Source organism: Pyrgilauda ruficollis, unplaced genomic scaffold (assembly GCF_017590135.1).
Source record: "Pyrgilauda ruficollis isolate IOZ18807 unplaced genomic scaffold, ASM1759013v1 scaffold27, whole genome shotgun sequence".
Lineage (NCBI taxonomy): Eukaryota > Metazoa > Chordata > Aves > Passeriformes > Passeridae > Pyrgilauda > Pyrgilauda ruficollis.
The window spans coordinates 6,775,540-6,789,294 of record NW_024524044.1 but is presented as its reverse complement, the minus strand read 5'-3'; the positions used below and the strand labels follow the sequence as shown (position 1 = coordinate 6,789,294).

The following is a 13,755-nucleotide window of genomic DNA, read 5'->3' as shown; positions in this document are numbered from 1 at the left end:
AATGCGAAATTTATTACTTAAGGACTAGATGAGGGAGTGCAAGTTTTGCTTGAAAAACAGCCATTACCAGCTGGTTTTTTTTGCTTAAAAAACAGCCATTACCAGCTACTATATTTTTGTATGTACCACTTTGGGAACACGATGAAATCTGATGTTTAAAGCTTAAGAAATAGGATAATGGTTGTATCATATATCAGACACAAAGTATTTGCTTAAATTACATCGGCAGGAACATGGATTTGGGAATTGGCTCTTCTGGATGTTGATGCCAAAAACCAGGGAACTGCTGGAGCATCTGAGCTGGATTTAGAGTACTTTGTTGGTAGCTGGGTCATTCCCAGGTGCTTGGGATTCAAGGAGCATGGACAGACAAACTGTTGAGAAGCTTGCACATTTTCTGTTCTTTCTTTTCTGGATAATACTACAGAGTAGTAGTCCTTTGGACCAAAGCAGTGCTTATTTAATAATCAGGAGAAGAAGTAATCCTCAGAATATAGTCACTCAGAATTACGGCTCTCCAACTGGCAGCAGAGAATCTGGCTTTATTTTTAAGTTCAAAGTGAAATGGAAAAAGCAGACTACACCCAATTAATATAAAAGGTGTTTTTTTTATGGTTCATCTCCTGTGTATGAATGAGAAAGGCCCATGGTTAAAGCAGAAATCTGCTAGTTAGTAGTAGTCTTTTTCACCTCTAGTAGCTACTGGTATCTAATCCCTGGAGAATATGTTACTGAAACTCACCTGCTGTGTTAGATAAGAAGCATTGGACTTTTTGGAGAGCAAACCTCTCTGTTCTCAGTTGTGTTCACAGTGCTCAGGCCTGCAGTTGTTAGAAGAAAAACAGTATGAAATCATTTTGTAATGTTAAAGGATTTCTTGTACTGTATGCTTGCCTTACAGGAGTTGGGATACTCTTCCTGCACTAATGTCCTGGATAACTCAGATGTTACCACATCTCAGCCCTTACTACCTGACTATTGTCTTCACTAACAATGCCCCTAAACCTCCTGTTAGAAATACAGTTAGCACAAATACCGTCAGCAGCTTACAGCACACAGCTGTTGTTTAGCACATATCAAGAAACAAAAGTTGTCCTGATGTTTCCTCTTTGGGAAAATAATGTCTTACCTATGTATCAAGGTGAAGAGCAACAGAGATCCTAAATGACCAGCTGGGAAAACACCATGCTGGTTGCTCTCAAGAGCACTGTGAGAGGTGGGTGGCTGATTGAAGGATAGATGTAATCCAAGAAGCATTCTTCCAGGAACCAACCCAACATAGATCACTGCTGGCATAGAAAACAAACAAAAAAAATACTACAGTCTTTCTTTGGTAGTGGACACATTGCCTGGATCATTGTGTGTGCTCACTCTCCTGGCTATGAACCTCAGGAAACCATGCAGACCTTGGGCAGCAACCCGTCAAGCTGATCATGATCACACATTTTATATATAGGATCTTCAGTCAAGCTGCCTGACCAGTCTAGAGATGATTCCTGGATTAGGAATGAGCTCAGAGCAGATTCCTTGTACTTTGTGCCCTGGATGACAGGTTTTACCTGGGTTACCTTCAGCTATGCTGCAGTGGGGAGGATTTGGTGAGACCTGTGTGTTCTGCCAAGCAGAAGTGAATTGTCACAGTGTTACTTGTAGACACAAAGTATCTTTGTTTTCTGAAAGGCTGTCATTTCAACCTCCTGACTGAAGTCAAATGCTGTGGTAGATCAAGTTGTTAGTTCATCCCTTGTGTGTTCAGTCAGGACAGCCTTTCTGTTGATCCTAAAATCCTCCAGGAGATTGATGCAATATGTAATCATTATGGTATGAAATTATTACAGATCTTTGTAGTTCCTGACTTTCCACCAAAACTAGGTTATATGTGTCCTTCTGTCCTTCCCCAAGCCATTTTGAGCACTCTCTTAGCCTTTGGCCCATTCTTCAAATACTCCTTCTCTGCCTAGATAGAACTCTGCCTTCTGAAAGACAGAGAAAAGTCAAGCTGTCTGTACATTTGCTGTCTTGTCCATTCTTTGCCATAAAACAAATTCAGGTTGTTAGCAGGAGGACAGAGCCCTGAATGGAGCTGCTGCAGTGTGTGACAGAAGCATCTTGTCTAACCTCAAGCAGGCTCTCTGTTGGTGCCCTTTTGTAGGTGACTTCAAAGAGTCCCCAGGCATCAGGGCAGATTGTCTGCACAGGGTATGTCAGCGGTGTGTGCAGAAAGTAGAACAGCGTGGGGGTCGTGTCCCCTGCACCAGGCCCAGCCTTCAGGAGGCGTAGCTGTGCTCTCTCAGAAGTATGTGATGTGTAACTGAGCAATCAGGGATGCAGCTCAAAGTGGAATCCTGCATTTGTGCAACTCAGTCACTCTTCTGACCCTTGCTCATCTCCACCCCCTGTAACCAGCGTGTAGACACTGAGCAGGTGCCATCTTGCACTTCAGGCTCTTAGATGCAGGTGTTTTCACTGAAACCAAATCTGTTTTGCCCTGTGCCTCAGTTGCTCATTTGTCTAATGGTGCTAATAGCACAATGCATATAAATACATCTAGTCCAGACATGTACTGCAGTCCAGACATGTGACACTTAAAATATTTTTAAATGCGGTTTTCCTTGTTCAAATTTAGTTATCTCAGTTCTCAGAACAAGAACATTAGGTAAGACTTCTTCATTTCTACAAGGTCTAGTTTTCAGAATCAGTAGCCATTTTTAAGCTCTCAAAATGAAAACCAAAACAACGTGAATCATGTCTGTAGAGCAGTTAATCTGAGTTAAGCAGTTTCAAACAGTTAAACTGTTTCAAGTAAGCAGTTTGATTACTTGTGTGTGCAAATATTGGGTCATGCTCTGGTGTTGCATCAAACCGGTTTTTGATTTAATATTTTGGAAGTCCAGCCACAACATGCAGTTCCCCATGGATTTAGTTTTAATAAACTAAAAATGTTTTAATACACCATGTGAAAGACATGAGGTTTGGGACCTACAGACTAGTTGCTAATCCGCTGGTTTACAAGCCAGGTTTGCAGCACAGCTCCCATCAGGAGCACTTCACTGTGAGTGACGGTGTCAGAAGCTTAACTGATCCCGGACAGGGAGTCCTGCAGCAGCGTGGGCAGCCCTATCGTATGGCTGCGCCCGGGGCTGCACCAGGCTGCCTCCCCTGCCCACCGACAGCCCCACAGCCCTCCCCAAACATGTGAAAAGCGACAGTTTCATGGGCGTGAGTCCTTCTAAAACACCAGAATCGCTGCTTCTCTGACTGCCTATAGGTCTGCAAGGTCAAAGGTGCAGCGGTGCTGCTGCCGTGCTTTCAGAAAGTGCAGGGTCCTTGGAGGATTTGAAGTGCAGGAGGCATTCTGTTTATGGCTCAGATTTACTGCAGCTCTGCGTGTGCTGGCTTCTGCTGGTTTCGTCTTACTGCCTCGTCTGTCATCTCACTTTGAAAGGGGCCATCCTGTTTTCATCAGGGTGCACGTTAGAGCTCTGACTTTGTTAGAGGAAAGGCAGCCAGTAGCTTTGAAGTGTGTGATAATATTTTTGCTCCTGGATGGTAGTCACACTATATTCCCCAGCCTCTTGGATCATCATGGAACATTAGGAGAAATTGTGACAGGATGTGGCTGAAGTCAGATTGATTTACTTTCCTCTATTAAATTTTTTTTTTACAATTTGCACTTGATAACTATTACAGCCATAAGGTAAAAATGTGTCAGCTATTGCTTCTGAACAACATGATCCATGCTTACTTAAAAAACTTTTGGACTTGCCATATGTTTTTAGATTCCAACTAAGATTTTATTAATCTTTCTGCATAATTTTCAGTAAACAGCTGCACTGTCAACATGGAGACAGAGAAGGCTTCTAAGAAACACAAGGACAAGCGCAGCTCTTAAAATCTGACCTCCTGTTTTACTACTATGAAGACGGGTGCTATATTGTTGCATTAAAGAAGGAAAAAAGAAACAAAACCTTTGTCCTTTGTGTTGCTAATTTGAGTGAAACTGGCAAAATGTTTCTGCCCTCCTCAGTTTCTTAAGGTCTTGCTGAGCAGAAGCTCATAGAGGTACTTACACCAAATTTCTTCACGTGGTTTAAATATTGGTTGTCCTGTGCATGCATGTGCTGTTGGGATGTCCTGGAAACAGCCAGGATGGGAGCTCTGAAGCAGCGAGTGCACAGGTACAGTTGTGCTTCCCTAGCAAGTCTCAGTCCCAGAGAAGAATATGTGTTTAATTGGTGTGGTACTTGAAACACAGGAATAGAATTATTAGTCTGCAGAGAGAGAGTCCCTGTAGGATTAGTTTCATGATGACCACTGAGCAGTTCTTCTGTGCCATAGCTACCTGCTGGGGACTCGTGCCATGAGGTTGTCTCTGTGTTTCATCACTGTTTCTCCTCTGAAGTGTGTGCTAGCTCAGAGAAGCACGTAGCTGATACACAAGAGACAGGCTTACACTGCAGATGGGAGCATCTGAAGCAATCTGTACAGTGTGTACAAAGCCCTCTTCTCTCTGCTGTGGCACACGAGGCTATGGCAGAATGCACAGGGCAAAACAAAGACTGGAGTTACAGAGTTCAGAAGGGATTTGCTAGGCTATCTGAAGCAGTGCCCCATTGCACAGAAGGATATCAGTGTGTACAAGGTTATACCAAGAGTTCCACAAGTTCTTGCTACAGTTTTGGTGGTTCTTGCAGACTGGCAAAACATTTGGCATTAGTAGTGGGTCATTGTTAGGCTGACCAGAGACTGGAGCTATATAAAGGACATACCTCTGTGGTACTGGAGAAGGTATTCTGAAAGAAGGCTGATTCTGCATGCTGCACTGTATTTATAAAATTCTACTGATAGACAATTTTTATTAACAGAACAAGCGTATTTTGTCCTCCAAGATACAACTACGTATTTTGTATGTGGTGCAAGTGATTATGTAACTGCTTTCCAAAAAAAATCTGTAAAAAAGATTTTTAGAATACAGGACAGAAGGAAATCTATATTTAAAATGCTTTATGAATTTTTTGCTTTTGACAAATTAATGCTGAAGAACATTTATTTAGATTCACAGTGGAAGTTTCAGATTTATATTTATATACCAAGGAAGTCTCATTTATGTTTATCATATTTACAGCTGTTGACACAAACACAGGCTTGTTGTCGGGTGCACAGCACCAATTCACGGCGAGATGAGGTATTTCTATTTTTTATTCTAGTTTGTGCAAAGTAGGGAGCTGGGACATAACGCATGAAAGGCTGGCTCTTCAATCATCAAAACATTGTGCTATTTATATATTTTAACAAAGGCATCAGCATTCATTGGTTACAGATTACATAACTCTTTCGTTAATTAGTACTGAAACTCCTATTTCCAAGTTTTACCTCTCATTCTCATGCTAATTAGTCCATGCACAGTTCTTCCCTCCATTTGAGTTGGGTTCATTGTGAGTAGGTGGTCAATGGGTTGGTGGTCAGGATCTCCCACTGCTGGAATTACCTTTCCCCCAGTTACTGCTCAGTTCTGCTGACTTCACTCCTGGTGGCTCTTGTCCAAACAGCCCATTCAGCTTGGGACTGTCTTCCCTTTCCCTTGAAAGATTGATTAGTCAAGCACACAATGTTCACAATGCAATCACTTAATCATAACTGTCCAGCTCTAGCTACTGATTAAGAACAAAAAAAAAAAAATTAGATTCAAATTTTGGGGGGCTCAGATCTTGAGGGGCTTGATATTACAATCACAAGGCTATGACCCTTTACCTGAAACACAGTGAGGGATGTCAATTGAGGGATTGTGTGATATCTACCAGGAGAGAATATTCTTCATCACTAGTGAGACATAAGACGAAAAGATGTCTTATTCTTTGTTTTGGTTCAGAGCCAGTGGGAGGAAAGAGCAGCTTGATGAAGCTTTGATTCAGACTGTCTTCATGGGTTAGGCTTGGCTTTTCCTTGTCTCAGGTACTTTCATCTCCCATTACCTGAGCAATGCCAGATGAAGATTAAAGAGGGGGGGAAAAAAAAGTTGCAGGGTGTCTTTTGACATAAAAAAGTGGACTCAGCAGAGAGACATGTGAGGAAAGAATTGACACCGATGAGAGGCCCTGAGCCCAAGCTGGTAACATTTGAATCACACTGATTTTGTCTCTGAGAGAGTTATTAAACAGACCCAAAGCAAATGTGGGAAAAATCAAGCCTCTTCTATGTAAAACACTGCAATGAAGGGAAGGGTCAGCAGAAGAAAATGGAAGGGATGGAGAATATTCTTCCATATTTTTAAAGTGTTAATTGGAAGAACAGCAGGAGATTGGGAAAGAAAAAACAAAAACTGACCATAATCAAGCTTTTTTTGGTGCTATGCAGCAAGGAGGCCAAGCTGGTGAAAAAGCCCTTCAAGTAAGAAGTCAGGTCACTGGCAGGATGGTGCTCACCTCTCCCCCGTACCCTCTTCACACACCACTTGGGGGAAAGGCAAATAAAATAATGGAGTCATAGAGCCTGAAGTGGAAGAGACCTTAAAGATCCTTTAGTTCCAGCCCCCTGGCATGGACAGCGACACCTTGCACTGGACCAGGTTTCTTAGAGCTCCATCCAACCTGGCCTTAAAGATTCCTAGGGATGGGGCATCCACAAATTCTCTGAGCAACCTGGTCAGTGTTTCACCACCCCCACAGTAAATAATCTATTCCTAATATCTAATCTAAATCTGCTGTCTTTCAGTTTGAAGCCATTCCCCTTGTTCTGTCACTACCTGGTCTACAAAAGTCCCCTCCAACCTTCTTGTAGGCTCCCTTCAGGTACTGGAAGGCTGCAATTAGGTCAACCCAAGCTACCTTTTTTCCAGGCTGTACAATCCCATTTCTCTTGGCCTTTTCACATAGAAAAGGTGCTCCATCCCTCAAGACAACCTGTTGGCATCATGTGGACTCACTTCAAGGTAGCTGTCCTTACTGTGCTGGGGTGTAGCATCTTTTCTTCCTCATATATTTGAATGCAGCCTTCCCCTCTGCAGCACAGTGTGGGCCCCACTCAAAAGCAGCTGTACAGATACTGTGAAGAAAATTCCCACTGGTTAGCTCAGTGTTTGCATTTTGAAGGATTATAATATAACTGGTGTAAGAGGCAGGAGATCAGAATAGAGCCAGAGCTTCAACAGAATTTCCAGACTGAATCCCCAATTTCACTTAGAGGCTAAGTGTAATTATGCAACTCCTGATTTGCCTTCAGGTCATCCCCAGCTGGTTTCAACTAAACCAGATGTTCTGCTTTAAAGTATGGTATTTTGTGTCAGAAATAACTACTCAAGCCCACTGCTTGCTTTTAAATGTCAGGAAGGGCCCTGGAAACCTCCCATGACCTCAGGACAGCAGGCTGCATCTTTTGCCAGCAAATACTGGAACAAGGTGACCACATTTGAATCTTCTTTTCACAGATCATTGCAGCTCCCCCAGACCCAGCAGAAGGACTGAACAGTCCTGCAGTTTTCCACCTCATGGCTTGTTGAAGAACTGAGCAGTTTTACTATTTGCCCCAGCAGTAATGAACTCTCCAGGCTTCTTAATTTAAAATCAAGTGAGAGACCCTGAGTGTGCCCAAGAGATGCATTAACCTTGAATTTCAAAGAAGAAAATATCCTATAAACACAGCTATAGCCAAATTAAAAATCTTTTGAGACCACTGCTCCATTTGGAGGAGGGGTTAAATATTTATCATCTTGGAAAGAAGCTGATTTGGAAAGCAGGTGTTTAAACATTCATTGAAATATGACAGCGAAGTTCAGGTCTTTGCTTTGAGCCATCTCAGGCCTGTCACTCTCACCACAACAGCAACACTGGACACCCAGAAATGCCACCCTGGAAGTGATGAATTGACCCATCTCTGATGAAAGAACCTCTGCATCTATCACCCCATTGCCACTTTATCCCAGGTGGCACTGCTAATGTCAATACAAGGATGAGACAGTATCAGACAATCAACAGGCAGAGCAGGTGATGGGAGAGCAGTCCTGGGTAATGCAGATCCCCAGATGGGATAAGGACCCCACGTTCCCAGTTACTCAGCACCACATCTCTGGTGAGGAATAAAGCTGAGGAGAAAGGTGGTGCAGGGAGGAAAGCTGACTGCTTCAGGACCAGTCTGACTGCTTCAGGGTCAGTTTGACTACTTCAGGGTCATTCTCACTGCTTCAGGACCAGTCTCACTGCTTCAGGGTCAGTCTCACTGCTTCAGGACCAGTCTGTAGTGGGATCCTGGCTGGCGGACAGGGCAGGGAGCTGAGGGCCCTGAGGGTGGCTGGCTGTCTGAGGACCTGGTGCCCTCTGCATTGAACAGGTCTGCTCACCCTGCATCGAACTGGGCATTAGAATGAGACACAGCAAGCTGTAGTATTGACGTGCTGTTCAGTCACTCAGAGATAAGGCCATTCATTGCCACTCTGAGGTAGTCAAATAATGGCTATCCAGGGTGAATGGTCCTCCACATCCAGCATGGTTGATATTAATGACCTTACTTTTCACCTAAGAAGATGATGGAGTACTAAATAAGACTTTCCAATGGACATTGTTTAGGGAGACTAGGAGCCCCATCTACCATGTATTTTTAAGAGCCAGTCTAATTATGTTTGATGTTTTCTTGGAGCAAAGGCCAGTCTGGAGGAGCTGTTATGCTCTACAGACAGGAAGCTGACAAAATGTGCTCGGTGCCCTTGAGGTAACACCATGTCTTGTAACAGGGAGCTGTCAGAGCAGGATTAGGGCTCAGGATTGTCTGACACCCAGCTGTGAGCTCAGTTCTCCATGTGACCTGTGGGATTCTTTGCAGTGGGAATTCGAGAGTGGGAGCCAGTGGCACAGTGGGGTTATTCAGGCTGCTCAGCTGTGCTGGCCTATCAACTACCAACATCTGTGGCTCTGTAGTCACCAAGAGCCTAGGGTACTGATCCAGAAAAATTAAATCCAAGCTGCCCAATACTGTCCTCCCTCTGTTCCTAGCTAGAGGTTCCCAGCATCTCCTTTGCACCAGCAACACAGCTCTGAAACTGCAGTGAGAGTTCTAGGGAAGCAAACTGGAACAGTCTTCCTTTTTGTTGGTTGATTTATTTTTTTTTTTCTGCAGTGCACATCTAGAGCTGCAAAATTGTCCTGGAGCTGCACTAGCTAGTGTTGCACCTAAAATTCAACTACTGGGATGTTTGGAGTGATTTGATCTCAAACTGATTTTAGTCACTTTAAACTATAGCAGAGACTGAAAAGTTTAGCTCATGAGTGGCTAGACAGAAGATAATCCTGGCATGGGATGACATAAATCTTCTAACAAGGGCTTGTAACACACCCAAACCCATGCTAAACTGGGATGAAAGGCAGGAGTATTTGCCCTGGAGTATTTGTCTGGGTGCCGCCTATGCAGCCACAAACCTTCTGGGCTGGTGCTGGTGCCAGTTTCACCCCTCACAACATGAGCAGAGTTTGCTTGTGCCTACCCAGCCTCCACAGCTGAGACTGAGCTGCCACAGTCTGGGCACACTTGGTGAAGAGGAAAACAAAGGGCTGGAATTTGGCAGAAGTGATTAAGAGCACATGAAACCCGAGCACTGTTGCCTTCCAACTTGTTTGTGAAACACAGCAACACATGCATGGGTTGCAGATTTAGAGAGCAGTAAGCTGAGACCAAGCAACAGGGGTGACCCCACACTGTGTACACATAAACACTTCCTTCAGGTGCCTGCAAAATTCACTGCTTTAACTGGAGCTCATTGGCAGGCCTCGAGAACATTGGTGAGTGTGATAATTAAAAAATACAGCTATACATACACACAAGAAAAATAACCTTCATACGTGGAGGTTATACTTGGTTAGTCTGGTGAAATGTCTTCTAGGCCACTCCTGGGAATCATCCCAAATTTATCCTCCTCAGAGTGCATAAGTATTTCTGACTATCAGTTCCTTAGATGCTTGTTTCTTAAGTGAGGAAATGGCAGAAATGTCGTGTCTTCCTTTCCACAGGCATTCTTTCACAGCCAGGTCAGCTGTGAGACTCCTGTCCTCATGGCTTGCCTCATCTGCATTTACAAAATTTCCTGCGTTGGATCATGGGCTGTGCTTCTCTCACCATTTAGAAATACACCTTTTAGAAATATTCACTTATATTCCACCAGCTAAAGTATTCCTGTTAGCAAAAAATAAAACAAAATAAATATAGTAGTAATGAATCTAACAGCACTTGATGCCTGAGGATCTTGGAGCACACTTCAGTCTGTGTAAACATAACCTTGCAGTACTGTGAGATGGATCAGTACTGATGTCTCCAAGACAAAGTAGAGGTATAACAAATAAAAAATATACCCCAAAGTACACAAACAGCCCAGGACATAACCCTCAGTCTTAGCTTTGAGATACATGTCTGGACTCTTACCATACACTCGGTAAGAATTTCTACTGCGACTGTATTTTAATAAAAGAAAAATATCTTTCCCTGTGTTATAGAAAATAACTCTTTTTTTTTACCATTAAAAAGGCTTTATAAAACTCATATTCATTTGAAGGTGAAAGTTGTCAAAGATTCCAGATAGAAATAAATACATTTGGCAGATAGACTGTTTCCTTGCTTTCCACAACAACAGAATTCTTTCATATCTCCATTTTTCTTTTGGACCGATCCATCCTTTTGACACAGAGCAGTTACATCTGGATCTGATAGTGCCCCAGCTGCCCTGCAGCCCGCGAATGACAGCTGCCCTGTTTTTCCATTATCTCCACAGAAAGAAAGCCCTCACATGTTGTGCTCTCTCCTCTGCCTTCCAGTTTCACACAAGGCTGCATCCCCCCGGCTGACCTTCAGCCCGAGCTGCCCGTGCAGGACGGCCTGGCAGGGCAGGGAGCAGCGTGGAGCTGGGGCAGATGAGATGGTCAGTCCATGCTGGGAGCTACCCCATCCTTACCAGCCACCCACTTGCTTTGCCCAGATTTACACCTTCACTCTGCCTAAGCTGTGACAGCAGCCCTGTCCCTAATCCTCCTCCTTTCCGGCTCCAGGTCTTGGCAGCTCCGGGTGAGGCTGCGGACTGGGAAGCTCAAGTCCCAGTCAAGAGGTTGGATATTGAGATATTTTCCCTTGATAATGGTGTTTTCTGAGTAACAGCTCTTAAACGTGAGCCCTCTGCACTTCCCAGAGCAAGAGAACTGTCAGATAAAATAACATTACTAAAACACTGCAAAAATCACAGTCCTGAACAGAAAATTCATTTAGGGTCCAGCTTGAAACACTGTGAGTGGACAGATACTTCAGGTGTGTGAAAAGAACAACATCTCATGCTACTTATATAAAAGGGGCCACCACAAATCACCAGGTGATTTTAAAGAGCATCTTCTCAGTGACACAGGCATGCAATCATTCTAAGCAAGGCTTTTTTTTTCCTGAATGCAGCATTTCTCCTTATGTGTATGGCACAATTGTCACTGTCCTATTTAAGAAATTAAAATTCAAAATTCAGTAATTGAACTGGCAGTCAGAGTAAACTTGTTTTTTAACTTTTGAGGAATGAATCTAAAAATGAATTCTGTCATAAGTGCAGCATTGGACAAATGGATCTGTCATACCCAGAGAGTGTACATGCAGTGCTGTGTGCACGTATCAAAATGTGAACAAAATTCTACTCCCTCTAGCAAATTATTAGTTTCCTGCTGGAATCAAGTGTGGATGGTATTAAGCCAGAATCTAGCAGAAGACTTTGGTTTCTACATGATAGTCTTTGTCTAAAGTAACATCTTACTTGAATGGATTTGAAAATAGAACATCTTACCACAAATTGTAGGAGATTTTTACAAATTCCAGGTTGCAGATCCTGTGGAGTTATCACATCTAAGAGCATTAATTTAATAATGTCAGAGCTTCTGTGTTACCAGTTTCAGGCTTCTGCTTCTGAAAACACCAAACCATACTACAATTTTCATAAGCTTCTTGCATTATTTTAACAGTAAGAATTTGCCCATTCTTTTTTAATGGGAAGGCTGTTCCAAGCACCTTCTTATTCTAAGAGTTTGGATATGTCTTCTAATTTCTGATCCAAATGAAGTCGTGCACAGTTTCTGGGGTTTTTTTCTACTGCTAACTATGTCCCACAGCTCTTTCCACATTGTAGTATTTATAGACCTGAGCTGAAATCCCTTTGAGCCTTTGTTTGGCTAGATTGATCCCACCACCTGTTCTCATCTCTCTCACAGGACAGCCTCTTCAGTTCCCCAATTATCCCAGCCATTTTCTGTCTCGCTTCCAATTCAAAACAATTTTTCCTGGCTGTTAGTTACTGAAATTGTACACACCCTTCCAGATGCAGTTTCACTTGGGCCTGCACCTGTGAAAATAGTGTTTGGAGCTACCTCTCCCCTTACATCCAGGCATTGCAAGTACCCCCTTCATGGCTAGCTCACGGTGTTCATTGGTGTCACTCTGCAAACAGCCTGCAGACAAGCCCTCTCTCTTTTGGGTGTGGAGCTGCTCTGCCTTAATCATAACTTCCCCTGAACTGATGGACTTCTGAGAAAGATGTACGAGTGGTGGCATGGAAGTGTGCAATACTCACAGCTTCTGCTGTGTTCTGCAAGAGTCATAACTGTGTTTTCTGCCATGTGGGCAAGGCAGAGGCCGTGGCTGCAGCTTCCCGCTCCTCTGCCTCACAGCCTCTCAGGACATCCATTCTCCCACCACGCCATGCAGGGGCTGTCCTACACCAGCTCTTCTGGCTCCCTACTCGTGTGCAGCCCAGACTTGGCCTCCAGAAATGGATGTGGCTTCACCTGGCAGGAGCCCCCATGGCCACCTGCCCTGTTTGGTGGGAAGGAATCACCTCTGCAGGGCAAGAATCCCCTCTGCTCATCCAAGCCCTAGCAAGGTGGGGCACTGTCCAGAACACCAACAGGGAACTCAGCAGGAGGCAACAAAACTTTCAGAAGATGTGAAAATAAAATTTCTTGCTCTTTTATGAGCTTCTTTTCTTTCTACAATTTCAGCCACTTCCCTAGGTGGTGAGGCATGACCTAAAGGGCCACATACTGGATTTACAGGTAGCAGTCAGGCTCTGGTATTCCTGGTTCTTTCAGCTCTTTTATAGAAGCACAGAATGGTTAAGGTTGGAAAAAACCTCTAAGATCACTGAGTCTAACCCTTAATCCAGCACTGCCAGATTCACTTCTAAACCATGACTCTAAGCACCACACCTACATTTTGTGAACTCTTCTAGGGACATTTCCACCACTTTGCTGGGCAGCCTATTTTATTACTTGATCACCATTTTGCTGAAGAATTTTTTTTTTTTTTAATAACCCATCTAAACTTCCCCTGGTGAAATTTGAGGGCATTTCCTCTCATTCTGTAACTTTTTGTCCGGGAGAGGAGCCTGAACCAGGTTACAGCCTTCTGTCAGGTAGTTACAGAGAGCAACAAGGTCCCCGTGGTCTCCAGGCTGAGCACACCCAGCTCCCTCGGACACTCCTGATATGAGTCACTCTCCAGACTCTTCACCAGCTCTGTTGTCCTCCTCTGGACCTGCCCCAGCCCCTCAATGTCCTTCTGCAGTGAGGTGTGCAGGATTCGAGGTGCAGCCTCACAGGGCTGAACTGTGCTGTGGTACACATGGAACGCACAGATGATGGATTTTGATGTGTTTGTTTCTCTGACTGGTCTTTCAGAGGAAATGGATGGCTACCCACTGCAGGAGCCTCATGAGTCCAAATGAGGAGCATACCTGCACCCTGGGGCTCCCGTGTCCAG

General features: G+C 43.9%; 1 protein-coding gene across 1 annotated transcript in view; it reads left to right on the top strand.

Moving 5' to 3' along the window:
- WASL (WASP like actin nucleation promoting factor) overlaps positions 1–3,945 on the top strand; it is a 53,978-nt gene extending 50,033 nt beyond the window's left edge. The window contains exon 13 of the mRNA XM_041471483.1: positions 3,822–3,945. The gene's annotated coding sequence lies outside the window, so the exon portion shown is untranslated. The remainder of the gene's footprint in view (positions 1–3,821) is intronic.
- The last annotated feature ends 9,810 nt before the right edge of the window (positions 3,946–13,755 follow it).